The sequence below is a fragment of the Rhodnius prolixus genome, unplaced genomic scaffold (genome assembly GCF_049639745.1).
Source record: "Rhodnius prolixus isolate KJV_2025 unplaced genomic scaffold, Rpr scaffold_2, whole genome shotgun sequence".
NCBI classification, from domain to species: domain Eukaryota; kingdom Metazoa; phylum Arthropoda; class Insecta; order Hemiptera; family Reduviidae; genus Rhodnius; species Rhodnius prolixus.
This window is the reverse complement of record NW_027411592.1, coordinates 34,318,544-34,337,781: the sequence shown is the minus strand read 5'-3', so window position 1 is coordinate 34,337,781 and position 19,238 is coordinate 34,318,544. Positions and strand designations below refer to the sequence as shown.

At 35.1% G+C, this 19,238-nt stretch overlaps 1 protein-coding gene across 2 annotated transcripts in view; it reads left to right on the top strand.

Annotated features, from left to right (window-relative positions):
* Nucleotides 1-671: 671 nt before the first annotated feature.
* The window catches only part of GABA-B-R2 (gamma-aminobutyric acid type B receptor subunit 2), an 802,816-nt gene continuing 784,249 nt past the window's right edge, over nt 672-19,238 (top strand). Inside the window, exon 1 of one of the 2 annotated variants that reach the window (XM_074121125.1) lies at nt 672-1,007. The gene's annotated coding sequence lies outside the window, so the exon portion shown is untranslated. The remainder of the gene's footprint in view (nt 1,008-19,238) is intronic. The other variant, XM_074121124.1, reaches the window with a different exon arrangement.

Sequence of the window (19,238 nt, the reverse complement as noted above, 5' to 3'; positions counted from 1 at the left end):
CCTCCATCAATAAAAGAAACAGCAGAAAATGTAAATACGTGAGTAATGTAAATAATTGTAATATAACAATAAATGTTTATAATAAATAAATTACTTTTTGTAGACTGTAAAAATGAAATTTTTAATTTTTTTAGTTAATAAATCTAATGGCTGCAGAAAAAATATAATATTTAACTACAGTGTAAAGTATTTTCCTCACACTCAGCAATTTGCATTTGCACTCGCATCGCTCGCTCGTGCGTGCAAACCCCGCCTCGCGTGAGGAAAAGTACTACTTTCCACGCTTGTTAAATAAATAACTATTGTTCAAAGTTGGAGGGAAAAAATAGAGGAAATCCATGTACGAAATTGGTGAAACTAGGTTCTAAATCTGTGGTAGTTTGTTCTACAAGTGAAGCGGTGGTTCTCTCAAATTTTTTCTCCTTTACACCCGCACTGTGTAAAATAATTCTTTGATGGGGAAAGATTTTCTTTTCTAATCTTTTTTTTCAATTCGCTTCAATAAACTTTTTGTAATCCAAGTTCCACTATTAGTTTTCTTAATGTAGAGTTTTATGTAAACACACAGGATAGCGCTAAATTAGAGAAGAAGAAAAAAAGACGTGCGACTATTGGACAAGGGGCGGGTGGAAGTTCAGTAAGGAAAACACTCGGCCGGTGGATGATGGTGAGAGGCGGCAGCAGCAGCGTCAGGTTAGTGGGCGAACGGTGCTTATTGAACTCGGCACGTACAGTATAGTGGCGCTTCTTGACGGCACACCTACGTACTAAGGCTAGCTAGGCCAGTTGGGCCCTAAGTCTGTGAGCCGCAGCGTCCCAGCAGAAGCCCTTTGGTCATTTTTGAACGCCTCATTCCCCCTTATAGTTCATTAACACCGCCCTATCCGTTTAATTCTGTGTATTCTAGTGGACCTAGCTGTTATACCACTTCTACCGCGGTATATTCTGCTAAATGGCAACCACGGACACACCTACCCGACCATCGGCCAAGGTTATTTGATATCAAGGTAGGTCAAATAGAAAATTAAAAAAAATAAATCAAAAGAAAAACCTAATACAATTATTATACAAAATTCCTACCCTTGTGAATAGTCGCAAGACTAAGTTCCTTGTTCCTTTTCCAGCGATTGCATTAATACAATTTGAAAGCAAAGAAAGAAATAAATGGAAACATTGAGGAAAAAGCTGTCAATGATGGCATGCTTATAGCATGCACCAATATTTTACCACTCACTGCTGAAAATCTCGAATCCATTTTTAAATAGAAGGGTGAAAAGTAATTTTATTCAACTATGAACCGCTTAGAAGTTTCAGTGGCTAAGGCTATCTGGCCTAACCCCAAGAGACTTAATCTAAGCTCTAAATTCAACAAAAAAAAAATACAGTAAAATGTTTATATTTAGAAAAATGTCCCACTGACTAGAAAGTAAGGTTGCATTTTTTCAAATGAGAATTAAAATAATGTAACAAATAATAAGATAAAATTATTGCACAATCATTTTACATCCTAATTTTTATTGACTCGAAAAAAAGGCTCAAATGGCCTCAAGTGGATTAGTTTGGAATTGTATATAAATTTTTTTTTTTTTTTTTTAAGTAACGGAAATAAATCCAGGTTAGAAGGGCATAAGATCGTAGGAGCAACATGGCGGTGCATGTTTCAATATATAAAATTCATTTTTTTATATACAGAAAATAATACAAAATTGATATTCACAGTCACTTTCAGTAAACGAACCAATAGAGGACTTTTTTTTCACAGCCTACCTGATTTGCTTTTTCTAGCAAATTTCCTGTATCCAATATTTGTGTTTTTATCACCAGTACACAATTTAAAATTATCATTGCGTACAGAATTATGCAAAAAACATTGTTTACGGGAGGATAAATCTCATTGCAGAAAATTTCTTGCGAAGTTGTTATACGTATAATACATCTCGTTTACAATTTTTTTTAAAAAAGTTTTACCATAAATTGTTACTAAAAGAAAAGAACTTTATAGTTTATTGTTTACATTTTCTTCTTCAAATTTTTGATTTTTGATTATTTTTATTAATTGATGAATTATTTTTGCAACATAAAGAAACTTCAGGGAATGGATTAGCTATGCGATTAGCGTACTGGACTTCCACGCGGAGGTCCCGGGTTCGAATCCAGCTGCTGACCCTTAGATTTTCTCTTCCTAGGAGCTTCTTACAGCTCACTGTCCGGTGATGGACAGTGTTGTCTGTAACGAAAGAACACTGTCCGGAGGCCGGCAGTGCACTGAAAAAAGCTCCGGGCGCCAATAACCTTAGATGTTGACGCGCCTCAAATAAAAATAATAATAATAAAAAAAAAAAAAAAAAAAAAATTAAAGAAATTTCAAGATCAAACTGGATCATTTCCTCATGCGCAGTTGGAGAATTTACTGTTCCTAAAGTATAGGCTAAACCTGAAATGTACAACTGTATTTATATAGTATAACTCGGCTTTCTGCTTTTATTATGCACTCATTTTTCTTAAGAATTTTGCTATTTTGTTCATACACAACTGCAGCACTTTTTACACTGGTGAAGCTAAATTATATCAACAACTTATGCAATTAACACTATCAAGCAAATAAAAATTAAGAGTTGAATACGTTTAGAACATCATAATTTTAGAAAATTGTGAAAAGTGAGTTTTTTTTTTTTAAGTTTTAAGACTTAAAAAAAGGATCTCGAAAAAAAAAATTAAAATTAAAAAAACGCGCGAGTTTGGGGTAGTCTCATATTCTTTTTTACTGAAATTCTAAATTTCAGCTAAGTTCCATTTAAAGTAGGTATCTTGCGAACTTGATTACATCCAAAAGTGAGAATTCCTACCGGACAGTTTTAATAATTGATCCAACCATGTAATTATATTAGAATACTATCTCCTATGATGAGACCTACAAGGCTGATATGCGTTGTGGTACTTGGTTCGATTCCCGGTATTGGCCTTGGATTTTATTTAATGGTTAAATGAGAAATAGTAAAGTACGTTTGCTAGTCGCCTCCGTCCACGACACCTAGTAAATGGTAGTCGGACGTTAAGTCCCGCCTGATAAAATAGGCGATTACTTTACTTTTACTGTCTCCTATGGAATTAAATATCCTTGTGTTAGTACATAGTGACTTTTTGGGGAGGGGAATTCCAAGCGTAATAAAAATGTATTCAATTTCGGATTCTGTTTCTAAAATCTACAACTGGGTTAATGATATTTTTGGTATATAAATTTCACTCCACAAGAGGGGGGCCATCAATAAAACTCTGAATTAAATTGTATATTATAAAAGAATTTGTAAAAACGTTCTGTCAACCAAATGACTAAAGACTTTAAAGACTTGAAAGTAGGGCTGGCATATTTATAGGTAGGGTAAGCTCATAATTATACAAACTGTGGTTATATTTGTCAACTATGAGGTCTGTAAGAGATTTGAGTGATTTATATTGTCATGATTTTCACTATCCACAAAATTTGCACGTAAATTTATTCAAATAAATACTGTCCGGGAATAAAACACATTTCTAAAAAGAACCAGAAACATCATTTGGTTTAACCAATTAGTACCTTTATTGAAACAAAGACTTTTTTCTGCAACCATGTAGGGAAGTTCTCATTACTCAATTAAAATCAGCTGTGTAATGCCCAACTTCCCACACTAGTGGGGGGAAATTCCCATTAGTGTCACTTTCCGCACAAGTGAGTGGAAAAACTTTATTGTGCTTCCTTGATATAAGAAGTTTTGTTATTAACATAAATATTTTCTGTAAAACTCTAATAAGCTTATTTAAATTTATTTTATTTAAATAATTAAAAAACGAATATTAAAAAATAAAATAAAAATTGAAAGGAATATAGAAATAAAAATAATACTTTAATAAATAATTAGATATTTTTAATTATAACAGTTAAAAAGGTTATAGTGTTACCTTATAGAAATTTAAAATGGATTCTAGTGATGCCTGTTTAGAAAACACTCCTCCATCAATAAAAGAAACAGCAGAAAATGTAATAAGTAATGTAAATACGTAAGTAATGTAAATAATTGTAATATAACAATAAATGTTTATAATAAATAAATTACTTTTTGTAGACTGTAAAAATGAAATTTTTAATTTTTTTAGTTAATAAATGGTTGCAGAAAAAATATAATATTTAACTCTAGTGTAAAGTATTTTCCTCACACTCGGCAATTTGCACTTGCACTCGCATCGCTTCGCTCGCTCGTGCGTGCAAACCCTGCCTCGCGTGAGGAAAAGTACTACTTTCCACACTTGTTAAATAAATAACTATTAACTGTTGGTGAAGAACGTCTCTCTCAGGGAAATACAAAGTATTGGGTTAATTGAGCAATATAATTGAAAAACTTCGATTCTTCGATTGTAAAGTATATCTTTGGATATGAATTCTGATTTTCAGTTTCCCTTTCAATGAAAATTATAGCCTCAACTCCAATTTGACTTGCTAGGCTTAAAGGCTTAAATATGGGAACATTCTTAGAGGTATTAGTCAGAGATCCCAGTGTCAGCTTACTTATTTAAGAATTTTATATAAAGATAATATTCATTAATTCAATGGTGAAGGTATATTTTCGCTAAGCCAAACTGATTCTCTGATAACCTCAAACATTTTCTGCTTTTATGTCTGATGAATTACATCATTACTTCGTCAGTACTTTTAGAAACAGTAAAAATTCCCAACTAACTGTTAGTTAATCAGTTACTGGAACTTAGTGACGTAAATAAAATAAACGTCTTTTGTTTTGTTACGTATTCTCTGAAATTATTTTAAATTTACTTTTATTCTGATTTTTATTAAATTAAGGTTAAATAAAAGAGTTTATTCTTTCTATTTTCACTTAATTCCACTGTTACACTAAGCATTGATCTGTAAACCCATCTTTGTGTGGGAGAACTGTGTATAGTTTCACCGGCAGAAGTAAACCCATTAGGAGCCTTTAGTAAATTGCCATTACGTGTAAATGTTGACGTTGCGTTGTTTTAATGCATCAATCGTTAAACAGAGACTGTAAAAGATTACAATTTTGTTTTTTTAATCATTAGGTTGACATCTAATACAATAAAAGTTCCAATAATAGCGTTTGTAACAAATAAATAATGTACCTTTATTTAATATTACAAACATGTTTGTATCAATGGACTTCGCTTAAAGTGAACTAATAAGTAATAAGTGAATAACTTGAAATTATTATTATTTGTTTGCTAAAATTGTTTAATAAAATATAATTCACTCAAATTGAATTAAAAAAAAAAAATCTGCTATACCACTGGAATTTACCACTGCAACGGTTGCTGCAAGAAGCAAATATGGTACCTGATAAAAAAATAAAAGAAAGTCATGAGTGGAGAAGGCACTCAGTGGTGCCACTCCAGTAAAGTGCTTTGCTCTCACGATAACAGAAGATCAGGAGGCCATCTTCCCTTCAATCTCCTTAGAGGATTACCTGGTAATGTGGAGGAAGATGGGTGTTCTATGAGAGGGTTAGGATGAGCTGCTGTAGAGGAATGAAATTTGAAGAAACGAGTGTTAGCAAGATCTGTAATAAATGGGATTTTGAGGTCATTATAGATAATGAGGTTAGATACATAGAACGGAGCGTTAAAAAGTTTTCGAAGTATTTTTGACTGTAATGCCTGGAGGTGTAGTGAGTTGGAACGCTTAGCCGATCCCCATACTTCGATGCCCTATGACCAAATAAGTCGCAGTAGCAGAAGGTATAAGAGACTTTTGTTATCTAGGTAGAGTTTAGATCGTTTGTCAAGTAGTCTGGCGAGAAGTTTGTAGCGTTGGTTAGTTTCTTGTCTTTGCAGTCCAGTATGGGGATTCCATGTCAACCGTTTGTCTAGGTGCAGTCCAAGGTAGCGTACTTTGTCCACAGTTGGTATAGGAGTTTGGTTCAAGATGTAGGATTTTCCGTCTAAGAGTAAATACTATAAATTTTGATTTCGTAAAGGTTAGTTTTGATTCACCATTTGAAAAGCCAGTCCAGTAAGTGAATTTAAATTGATGTTTTTCTTAAATATTATTATTTTATTAAATTTAGCCTAAAATTGCATCAACTTCTGCAGTCGGCAATTAGCCAATTACATCCTTTATTTGTATCATTTTCGTTTGTACGAGGTGTGTTCAAAAAGTAACGGGAATTTTCGTTTTTTGAAAAAAATATTTATTTATTCATCTACATTAACATTGTCGCCTTCAAAGTAGTCCCCTTCGCATACAATACACTTGTGCCAGCGCTTTTTCCAATCCTCGAAACACTTCTGAAACTCGATCTTTGTGATAGCTTTCAGCTCTTTCAGCGATTCGCTTTTAATGTCATCTATGCTTGTAAAACGACGGCCTTTTAATGTTCTCTTTATGTTTGGAAATAGAAAAAAGTCACATGGAGCCATGTCTGGCGAATATGGAGGCTGGGGCATCGTTAAAGTTTTGTTTTTGGCCAAAAATTCACGAACAAGCAATGAAGTGTGAGCAGGTGCATTATCGTGGTGCAAAATCCATGAATTGTTTTGCCACAAATCCGGGCGTTTTTTTCGGATTGCTTCACGCAAACGGCGTTGAACTTGTAGGTAGTACTCCTTATTGATTGTTTGGCCTTGTGGCAAGAATTCATGATGCACTATGCCATTAAAATCGAAGAACACAGTGAGCATAACCTTCACATTCGACCGCACTTGTCGAGCCTTTTTCGGTCTTGGCGATCCAGAATGCCTCCACTGGGACGATTGAGCCTTAGTTTCGACATCATATCCGTAAACCCATGTTTCGTCACCTGTTATAACACGTTTCAGTAGATCCGCATCGTTGTCGACTTCATTGAGTGACTCTTGAGCAACTTCCATTCTCCGCTGTTTTTGTTCGAAATTCAACAATTTTGGAACAAATTTTGCTGCCACACGTTTCATACCCAAAACATCCGAAAAAATTTCATGGCATGAGCCAATTGATATGGCAACGTCATCAGCGACTTCTCTGATTGTGATTCGGCGATCGTTCATAACCATTTCTTTCACTTTTTTCACGTTTTCATCGGTTGTTGATGTGCTTGGACGTCCAGCTCGTTCGTCATCTTCAACGTTTTCGCGGCCATCTTGGAAACGCTTATACCACTCGTAAATCCTTGTTTTACTCATAGCAGACTCACCATATGCCTTTATTAACATTTCACACACTTTATTTCATTTTTTACGCAAAATTTAATACAAATTCTTTGATCCATTTTTTTTAACAAACAAAAATCGCCAAGCTCGAAAAACACGTCTAACCTTAACGGCTGCCACTTAAGAAGTAAACAATGAATATTACTGAAAATTTTATCGTACTTCAGGGGCATGTGTACCAACATAATAAAAAAAAAAAAATTTACAATCAGACTCTCCAAACCCGCGAAATTTAAAAATTCCCGTTACTTTTTGAACACACCTCGTATTGCAACGCTTTATAATAAAATAATTGTTGTAAATTTAACAATAGGGTCTTCCTCTGTGAAATAGGTATCTTAATGGGCCTATTGCGGTCCCCCTCACCCAGAGAAAACAGCTCACCTTGTAAGAACGCCAGAGCCCCCGTATCTATCCTTAGCTCGACTTCCTTTCTTCCAAGGAGGTAGTTTCAGGCCTGACCAACCAGACCATGAAGTGCCTTACACAACCACACAAGCCTCGCAGGCAGTTTTATGTGAAATGCCGCAAATGTTCGAGGTCGGAGCGGTATCCGCAAAGCTTCCTCATTGGCTTCCCGTTACCCACAATTTTGTAACTTAATGCAGTAAAGGGTTATATGAAGTAATAGGTTTAAAAAATCGAATAAGATATAAACAAAAGAAATCTTTAAAATAATAGTGATATCAAGGAATATTACTACGAACAGTACTATCATGAAATGATGTGAACAAGAAAGTAAGAAATTGTTAATAAATCATGTGGGTAGAAATAAACATTAACTAAAAAGCAATTAGAATATAAACAATCAATAATATTTATAAACATAAAACGCTTCTTACTGATATAATTACAAAGAGAGATTAAGTGTTCCATGTCCCTTAAGAATTTTTAATCTTAAACTCCTAGGGCTTTTAGAGAAATGGACAAGTGAGTGATGGAATTGAGCGGAGAGCAGCTGGACAATTTGGTAACAGCAAATAGTGGGAGGTTCTACCTAATCTTGCCTTAATTTTTCCTAGAACCCTTCCTTAAAATAAGGGTCGCAAAGTCTCGGATCATCCTCTCTATCCGACCATCCACACTATTCCAGATTAGCTTTAATTCTGAACAGCCAACTAAGCTCAATCAACTTAGAATTTGAACTCACTTTAAAATAGGTACCCAAAATCCACGAAGTTAGGCCAACCTGCAGACAGTTTGCTATAAAGTACTAGCTGTTAAAGTTGGTAACTGTGATTGCAAGTAATTCTGCTATTTTTTTTTACCTAGGTTGAAGATCAACATCCATCTAAAAATTCACTGAAGACTATTCCTGTTTGCATTCCAATCGCTTGGGGTTGGAATAGGGTAACAAAACAAATATTCAACTGGAGGAAATAGACTCACTCGCTACAGGAAATAAGATTTTAGTGTTTATGCTAAAAGGCAACAAAGCCCAATATTCAGGTCGTGAGAGGTGTAGAGTCAGTGTTAGAAAAAAATAAAATAAAACCTGTCGTTTGATCTTCGAGCGATAGAAAACGACCTCAAAGGATAAAATTGAAGCGCGTATGTTGATTAAGATTCAGTCGGCCTTGTTATGTTTAACTTGTCTTAAAGTATAATATAAGGTTATATTTCCACTTCCAAAGAAGCTAACCGTTAAAAATAATCAATGCGAATCAGTATTGATTTCACATCTAGCAATTTCCCCATTAAGGCCACAGTAAAATCTTTAAATATTAAAGATCCCCTTTGATTTTAAACATTTCTTGATTAAACTTTAGGTTGAAAAATAATAATAAATGTCCTAAAGCTTACAATTCTCAGCCTATAAATTATTCTAACTTAATAGCGTTCAAATTAAATTCTAGAAACGATAATACCAACGAGAAGCTACCAACGTTTTTGACAAAGCCCTTTACTGAATCGATATTCCTTTACTAAATCGATTTTTTTCTAAAAGTTCTCCGATTTTTTTTCAAATTTTGGAGCACTAATTGCATAAAATCCCATCAATAACTATTATTTGAAATTTTTTGAGAGATTTTTGTAGTTTTTAATGATTTTTTTTAAACAGTTCCTTTTAAGTAAACGTGTTGAATTTTTAAAATCATGTAGTTTTTAATACAAATTGTTAGTTTCAACACATTGTAATAACTCAAACTGTGGTAAGAGAGCGTCTTTAGAATGTTTACACATAATTTTTAGGTAAGAGTTCATTTATTTTTGCCCCCTTATCTTAATTTATTTATTTCCTACATTAATTAATTAAAATCGTGTTGCCTTTATTTTTGATCATATCAGGGCAGCAATGTCGGGCAGAGAGAAAATATATATCAACTATATTTTCATTATATTAATAGAATGGTGGCATTAACAGTAGTAAATACGAAATTTGTTGCTTTAATATTATTGTAAATGTGTTGGTATGATAGCAACAAGCAAAAATTTCAAATTGAAACAGTATTCACTCTAAATAAGAAAACTTTCCCTCCTCTCACCTTCCACAATACTTCTGTACCAATTACTAACCAAGTACGATATCTCGGACTACATCTTGACAAACGTCTAACATGGAACCCACACACGAGACTCAAACGAATTGACCTCAATCTGAGGTATGAAATGTTGAAAAGACTACTCGACAAACGTTCAAAACTGACCCTGACGAACAAACGAACACTACGAGGGTCGTTTGAAAAGTCCGTGCAAAAATAAAAACTACTTAATTTTTTGGGGTAAACCTTTTTTATTTTTCAACATAGTCTCCTTTTAGGCTTATACACTTCGTCCAACGCTGCTCTAGTTTGTTGATCCCTTCCGAATAATAGGATTTGTCCAAGTCTGAAAAATAGTCATTCGTTTCTGCAATCACCTCCTCGTTTGAATAAAATATTTTTCCCGCCAGCCATTTCTTCATATTGGGGAACAAATAGTAGTCCGAGGGAGCCAAGTCTGGAGAATAGGGGGGGATGTGAAACGTGTTGGAACCCTATTTCCATTAATTTTGCGACCACAACTGCTGAGGTGTGAGCTGGTGCGTTGTCGTGTGGGCCAATCGTGGCGTTTTTCTTGCAGCTCGGTTTTCAAACGGTCCAATAACGATGAATAATATGCACCTGTAATAGTTTTACCCTTTTCCAGATAGTCGATGAGGATTATTCCTTGCGAATCCCAAAAGACAGTCGCCATAATCTTTCCGGCCGAAGGAACGGTCTTCGCCTTTTTTGGCGCAGATACCCCCTTTGTAACCCATTGTTTAGATCGTTCTTTGGTCTCAGGAGTGTAGTGATGTATCCATGTTTCATCCACAGTGATGAATCGACGCTTAAAGTCCTGCGGATTCTTCTGGAACAGCTGTAAACCGTCCTTGCAACACTTCACACGATTTCGTTTTTGGTCAAGCGAGAGCAATCGCGGCACCCATTTTGCGGATAGCTTTGTCATGTCCAAATGTTGATGCAAAATATTAAGTACCAGTTCATTCGAGATGCCCACAGCACTAGCAATCTCACGCACCTTCACTCTTCTGTCATCCATCACCATATCATGGATTTTGTGCCCATATGGCCACTCCGAAAATTTTGAAACCACTTATAAACTGTTCTAATCGAAGGTGCAGAGTCACCATAATGTTTATCAAGCTTCTCTTTAGTCTCCTGAGGCGTTTTGCCTTTCATAAAGTAGTGTTTAATCAACACACGAAATTCTTTTTCGTCCATTTTTTGAAAATCACTCGACTTCCTCGATTCAAACGAATGCCAAACACAAAGAAATAGACCAATCTGGCTGAAACTTGGTGTGTGTTCTTCCAAGAGATGCTACTAACTAAACATAATCTCGATACGCGCCAGTGGTGCTATCTCTCTGACTTTGCACGGACTTTTCAAACGACCCTCGTATATACCGCTCTTCTTGCCCCAATGTGGACGTACGGAATACAGCTCTACGGAAGCGCCAAAAAATTGAACATCAACCGACTTCAAACCTTACAGTCTAAAATTCTAAGAACAATAGTTAACGCTCCCTTCTACATCTCCAATCATACTACACACTCTGATCTAAATATTCCTCTCGTCTCTGAAATAGCCCAATCTCGCTACACAAAACTCACTTAAATCTACCCAGTCATTACAACCCTCTGAATCCACAACATGTCTACTACAACACTTCCTTCAAATCCACAGCGCAGACTAAAAAGCGGTGGTGGCCACGCGATCATCTCAACATATAACGCCGACCTCCTAGGATGGTTGCTGTGTAAGCTGGCCAACCTGGGTGAACTAACGGCTTCCATCACTGGATGGTCGTCGTTCACTCCAATCACGCCCTTGGCGCATATGCATGTGCGCGTGTATGTATGTACACATATACAGATGCGTGCATGTGTATTTGCGCCATCCCTTATCTCTCATCACTTTTGCTTATTTTGCTAGATACAGTTGCACAATAAATAAATTAAAAAAAAAAAATTGAAATTTCAAATTTAATTTAAAATAATATTAAAAAATAACAATAATAAATTAAAATAACACTTTGTTGTTAATTAGTTTTCATTATAAGAGGAAAGATTGAAATTTTAGTTCTTTTGAAAATTATTAAGTTTTTAAACACTGACAACTCTGCACACTTCTTTTTACTCCAACAATTAAATAAAACATTTACAAATTTAATTCTACCTTTTTTTTGTGAAACTTTTAATACCCAAAAGCGGTCGAATTTAGATACCTGAACTTATGAGCAATTGATCCAAGATTACTGAATATGTGAACACATTGAGCGCTTCATATTTACCCAAGAATCTTATTTACACAGTTTTCAAGCTAAATTTACAACTTCACTAACTCCCAGAATTCACCCAACGCCTTTCAAAAAAAAAAAAAAAAAAAAGTTTACAACTCAAAAAAAGAAATCTTTGGAGTCTTTGGTGAAATTATTCCGATTTTTGGGAAAACTTTTTCATGTGAACGCTTCAACATTTTATTCTAACAGCTTGACTGCTAGTGACCACAAAAGCATTGCTCAACAATGTGGGTCTTCACTATACATATAATACAAATACTACGGGATCTTTCACGTCAATAAAAGTTCTTTCTATTGAGTTTGGAGCGCTAGCCTCATTTTAAACTCTCGATCTCTTTATGCCATAGGATGGAACAACGTATTAATAAAATGAAAATTGAAAATAATGGAATCATTCAATGAGAAATTAAGATATTCGGTTACTGGAAAAATCAGGAAATAAAAATTGTAAAATGTGAGGCGCCACGGTAGCCGAGCGGTTAGAGGCGAGACCTGCGAATCTAATATATATTGTGGTACTGGGTTCGATTCCCGGTCTTAGGCCTTGGATTTTATTTAATGGTTAATAAAAGAAATTTACAGTAAAGTATGTTTGCTAGTCGCCTCCGTCCACGACACCTAATTGGTAGTTGAACGTTAAGCCCCGCCTGAAAAAATAGGCAATTACTTAATTAAGTGACTGCAGTTTGATCAGAGGTCCCCAAACTACGGCCTGCGGGCCACATGCGGCCCCCTGAGACATTTATCCGGCCCTCGCCGCACTTTCGGAAGGGGCATCTCTTTCATTGGTGGTAAGTGAGAGGAGCTCTAACATATATGTGGCGGTGTCGCAAAGCGCTGCGTCGCTCATGTACAGTACTACTTCCGATGACCCGGGACGGATGCGTCACGGCTCTGAAAACAGTGTAAAATAACAGCAGAAGTAGGAAGAAAGGTAAAGTACTATAACTAAACCGGACATTGACCATCTCATTAGCCAAAAGAAGGTCCATAGTTTCCACAGAAATACTGGGCAGTTTGGTGAATTAAATTTACTTGTTCTTCATTTGGAATATTTTATTTGTTCCCGTTTTGTTTTTATTTTTTGCATTAAAATAGTTTTTTTTTATATTCTGGCCCTCCAACGGTCTGAGGGACAGTGAACTGGCCCCCTGGGTAAAAAGTTTGGGGACCCTTGAGTTAGATGTAAATTAAATTTAATTTCTTCGAGCATCATCTTTCTTTAATTTGTTCAATGTTTAAAGTTTAGGTAGAATTTTCATTTTTTAATTTTAGCCACCAAAGAAATATGATGCTGGATAGCTGTTGATGATCTAAAAAGAAGTTGAGCTTTACTTGCAGAGTAGGAACTGCTATACTTTCTTTCAATTAGCTTTATATTGAAAAGTTGAGAGTCCAAAACTTTGTTTACTTACAGATTAATTAATATTATAAACATTTGAGGAAGTCCTGAATTTGATGGCTACATTTACTTTGCTTAGAAATATTATTTTGGAAGAAGCGTGATTATTAAATTACTGTTTTTATCCCGTTTAAATTAAAAAATATATATATACATATTTTTTTCAGGAATTCCTCAATACTAAGGTTTCGCTCATCCAAAGATTTCTATCCCGGATATCCTCTCCTATCAGTCCGTAACTGTGGAGACTTCCTCGGACGCCATCCATCCACTCTTTCTTGGTTCTGCCCTTTTTTCTTCTTCCTTCGGCTTCACAGTAAATAAAATAAATAAATAGTCTCGCAATATTACGTCATAGGGTGAATTTGCTGAAATTTCTGAAATGCAGCTGGGATTCTGAATGATAATTTCATTAGAAAATAAATAAGCATGAAAAGAAAATAACAGTAACTTTTGGTCACTGTAGTTATCTGTACTGAGTGACTTATTCTGTGCTAAATACGAGATATGGCTCAAAATTAGTTCGTTTCTTAGGGCTAGAGAAGTTTTAGGGATCTACAGTCGAACCTCTCAATAACGGGCACTGGCGAGGAAAAGCAAAGTGGCCGCTGTTTGGAGGTGGTCGTTAGAAGGAGGTAGGCAAGATTCATAATGAAAAAATATGGGTTTTTTTTCCAAACATCTATTTAAAAATTGTTTATTATTTAAAACGTGCATACGTAATTGCATAATTATTTAGCTATATGATATGCATCAAATTTTTCTTAATTATCCAAAAAATTTATCAAAAAACTACATATTATTGACTTATTTAATAATTTTTATAATAATTATCACATTTAGTCATAACAATAATAATTTATGGTAAAATTATCATCATACTATCATCTATTATTAGAAAAACAGAACAAAGCTTTCGGCAAGTGGACGATGGCTCGATTTGGTTTTTGCAAAATCTTCCAACACATTTATTTTCTTTTCTAGTGTTAACCGCTATCGTTTGAGAGACATATCGGAAAAAATAATATAGTTTGTCCAAAGTTATATTGAAAAATGATTAAAATGGTACAAGATGTATGAACTTATATAGGAAACTTTAGGAAAAACCAGAAAATAACAAAAACTTGAGAGGGAATAATTATTTTGATCACCGCGTCAAACGAACTTTTAATAATAAGGTGGTCGTTGGTGAGAGGTGAAACATATAATCCGTTCCCCAAAATCAATGTCCGCGGTCGCTATGTAGAGTGACCGTTAGACGGAGGTTCTTTTATATAGAAAGAAAGTGCGTAGGGGTTAAACGGGGAAATCCCAAAACTGGTCGTAAATGGAGGTGGCCGTTAGTGAGAGTGCACTTTATGGGAGGCTCGACTGTATCTGATATTTGAAATAGATTTTACACTGTAAAACATTGTTAAGTTATCTGAGATGAGAACGTCTGTTGTGCGTTTGATATTTAGGGTGAAGCTCACAGAATTGCTGCGTTGCTTAACTATCAATAAAAATTGATTATTCAGAGAGATCTATGCAATAGTTACGCGACATTTCCTGATGAGATTGCAATGCAGCTCAAAGAGTTCAAACGTAAATTTTCTTGTATTTGTTGGTAATCCCAGAACTAACTGTAATACTATCAAAATATACCGAAATGTATCTTGCATTTCCGTAGAACAACTCAGTACTACCTAAGTACGAGCAAATAAGTTATTTAACAGGTGTTCTTAAAATTAAAGCATGGTGCGAGTTTAGAAGCTACAAAGTAGTGAATTTGCGTATATTTCAGTTATCACGAAAATAGAATACCGCTAAATTAAAAAAAATATAAAAAAATTAAAAACTCGAACATCAACCGACTTTAAACCTTATAGTCTAAAATTCTAAGAACAATAGTTAACGCTCCCTTCTACGTCTCCAATCGTACGTCTCAATCAACTCTGATCTAAATATTCCTCTCGTTTCTGAAATAGCACAATCTCGCTTTACAGAACTCCACTCAAATCTACCCAGTCATTACAACCCTCTGATCCACAACATATCTACTACAACACTTCCTTCAAATCCACAACGCAGACTAAAGCGGCGGTGGCCACGCGATCATCTCATCATTTAACACCGACCTCCTAGGATGGTTGCTGCGTAAGCTTGCCAATCTGGCGAACTAACGGTTTCCATCACTGGATGGTCGTCGTTCACTCCAATCACGCCTCTTGGCGCACATGCATGTGCACGTGTATTTGCGCCATTTCCTTACCCTCATCTCTTTTGCTTGTTGTATTGGTTGCAGTTGCAAAATAAATAAACAAATAAAATAAAATAAAAAATATTGTTAACAAGATATTGATTTGAAGTAAGATAATTTTAACATTTTAGTGCCAGAAAATAGGATGGAAATTTGACAGAATTTAACAGTGTAGAAAAGGATGATCAACCTTGCGGAAGAGCACAGCCAAGTGGTTAAGAACAAAAACAGCTGATCTGTTGTCTAGTTCCTCTCCTTCTCGCTCTAGGCACTATATAAGTGGCACGAAACCAGCTCTTGCCTCATTACATTAATCAGAATTACAACAATAATTATCCTCAATGCTTGGTCCTAATGCTATTCATTGCAAAGCTAGTTTTTCCTAGTTTATTTCTGTAAATCTCTCGTCAAGTTAGTTATTCTAGTCACTAGACTATTAATACGTAACACCACTATCGTTTTTTCTATTCAGTCCTTTTGTATATCTCAGTAACATAAACTATCCCATTCGATCCTTAAACAAAAGCATATCTCATGAGACTATCAACATAATAGCAACCCAGGATCCTACAATCTCACGATTACATTGTCAGTATCACTGAAAGCAACAAATTTGTAAGCACCTTTTCTTGCTAGACTCTTATCTGCGCGGTTGTGCTTATATTACGGTTTTTTTGTTTTAATTGAAAAAATATTAAACTTTTTGGCTCCACCCACTTTAAATGCGATTCCTCCTAAATGACTTGAGCTACAATAAAATTCCGATAAAAGCAACTAATTAGTTCATAAATAGCGCTAATTTGTACACAAAGTGATTAGAGAGGATCTCTTTAATACGGACTGATCAGTCTTGTGGAAGCAAGGTTGTAATTACATATAAACTTAATAAACAGGAAATCCAGATAGATTTCTCCAGATATTTAAGATAGCGAAGATTAGTAACTGTAATAACAGTTTTTCAGTAACTTAACCAACTCGCATAACTATGCCCTGATGAAGACAATAAATTTGGCGAAACGTTGGCGTAAAGAGGGTGCTTTTTCTTTCTTTATTTTGACCGAATTCTCGCTATTTCAATCTTAAATGTGTTTTATTATTATTATTTATAATAATTGTACGTGTGTCCCCGGCTGAAGGAGATCACATGGTTTCCACATTTTCCATGTTAGTATACAAGCTGATCTGTGTGTGCATTTTTATTTTTTATGAGTGATAAGCACAGCTCAGTAACGGAAAATTATTGTGTTTGATTCACAATTATTAAAATTTATCCTCTTGAGTAAAATAATTTGCCACTTGGTCAATGTTGCTACGGCCAGATTACCTTAAAAACAATAACATAAACACAAACGACTCCTAAACGATTCTATGATCCGGCAATGCTAACGCCTAACTTGGATCGTGGATAGAAGCAGGAAATATTTTATTCCTACTAAAATATAAATACAGGGTGTCCCAAGGTATATGGACAGTCTTGTCCATGGGACATATTTTTCTGTCCCATCCCATCCCATGGCAATTTATGCCTGCCCCATCCCAGCCCATCCAACGGGATTCCCATTATAATATTAATATGGAATACAGTTCAAATAAAATTATTAAATTTATGAAAGTTTACGTTTAGTGTCTACTAAATAGGACTACATGTACAAAGAGACATGCAAAACGACAAAATTTATTAACTTTATTAACTTTAACACTCAAAAGTATAATCTAAGTATGACAATTCAGTATCATTTTATCGACTACCATGGGAAATACAAATGTGTACTGTCCCATCCCATCCCATCCCATGGGACGTTTCCCATGGGATTCCAATGGGAATAACATTCCTATGGACAACACTGTATATGGATAACTACTTTTTCTCGGAAACTAAGATAGCTAGAAAAAAAACTAAAAAATACGTGTTCCCTTAGTTTTTTGTTAAAAATCCAAATTTAATTTGTAAATTTTTTTCGGTGCTTCCAGAAGCGAGATACAGGCACCAACTTCATTTTTTCAAATGGGGAGGTGTGGTTTTTATTTCAGAAATAGATTCCTCTATTTTTTTTAAAGAAAAATTTACTTGAACGGTTTTTTTCTGAGAGAGGTATTTTAGAAGTTATGAATGAAAACATGATTCTTATAAGAAATGTCAAAATGATAATATTATAACGGTTTTTTGATAGGATAAGAAGAAAAGTACTATTTTATTATAAATTTTACTCCTCATTAATATTACAGATCATGCTCGAAATGGCCTCCACCATTAGAGATACATAGACATGCTCTTTCCTGCCAATTGTCCCTTACTGCCAAAGAAATAGATTTGGCTTTAACCGAGTTACAGGCATCTATTATTCTTTGCTTTAGTTCATTTACAGATGCAATCCCGGCCCACGTGTCGATATAACGCGTCAATCAAATTTCCTATCGAGATATCTCTTTACACGCTTGTTGGTGTTATATCGACATGGGGGGCGTTTTCAGTGGCCACCTCTCTCACCGGACTTGACACCTATGGACTATTTCCTTTGGGGATACCTGAAAAACAAGGTGATTATTCATAACTTTTTTCTTTCTTTTCTTATTTCTGCTTACCTAAAAGCATTTCTAAATCTAGGTGTATCAGAATCAAGCCGGGACTGCATCTGTAGATGAACTAAAACATAGAATAATAGATGCCTGTAACTCGGTTAAAGCCGAATCTATTTCTTTGGCAGTAAGGGACAATTGGCAGGAATAGAATGTCTATGCATCTCTAATGGTGGAGGCCATTTTGAGCATGATCTGTAATATGAATGAGGAGTAAAATTTATAATAAAATAGTACTTTTCTTCTTATTCAATCAAAAAACCGTATTTTTTAGTTTTTTTCTAGCTACCTTAGTTTCGAGAAAAAGTCCATATACCTTGGAACACCCTGTATACTTAACAAATAACACTTTCGGCTTGATATTCAACTTCAGTTTTTTTTTTTAATGCGCGTCAACATCTGAGGTCCTTGGCGCCCGTAGCATTTTACAGTGCAATGCCTAAGTTCTCCTGGACAGTGCTCTTACGTTACACTGTCCATCTCTGGCCGGGCAGTAAGCTGTAAGAAGATCCTAGGTAGAGAAAATCAAAGAGCCAGCAGCTGGATTCGAACCCGGTTACTCCGCGTGGAATCCAGTATACAGGGTGACCAAAGTTATATGCTCCACCTACTTTTTTTTTTAACGGCGGGAAATTTCGAAAAAATAAAAAACCACGTGTTTAATCATTTTTTGTTTAGTTTATTTTCAGTGATTGACCCATTTTTTTAAACCCTTGTATCTCGAGATACAGCATCCAACTTTTGTTTTTCAAATGGAACGTTATATTTTTTGTTGCATATTTTTATAGTATTTGAGCTCCTAAACAAAACAACAAAAAATTTTTTGAAATCGGTTAGGTTTTTCAAAAGTTATGGTAATTTAAAATATGAAAAACAAATTTCAGTTTACTGTCAAAATTACTTTATTTTTTTTAAAGAATCTGTTCAAACTGGGCACAACCAACGGATAGGCAAGCCAAATCTCTGGACTCCCACGCTTTGATTGTAGCAGCACTTATGGTGGCGAAGTCAAGATCTAGGCAGGCTAGAGTAATTCGACGT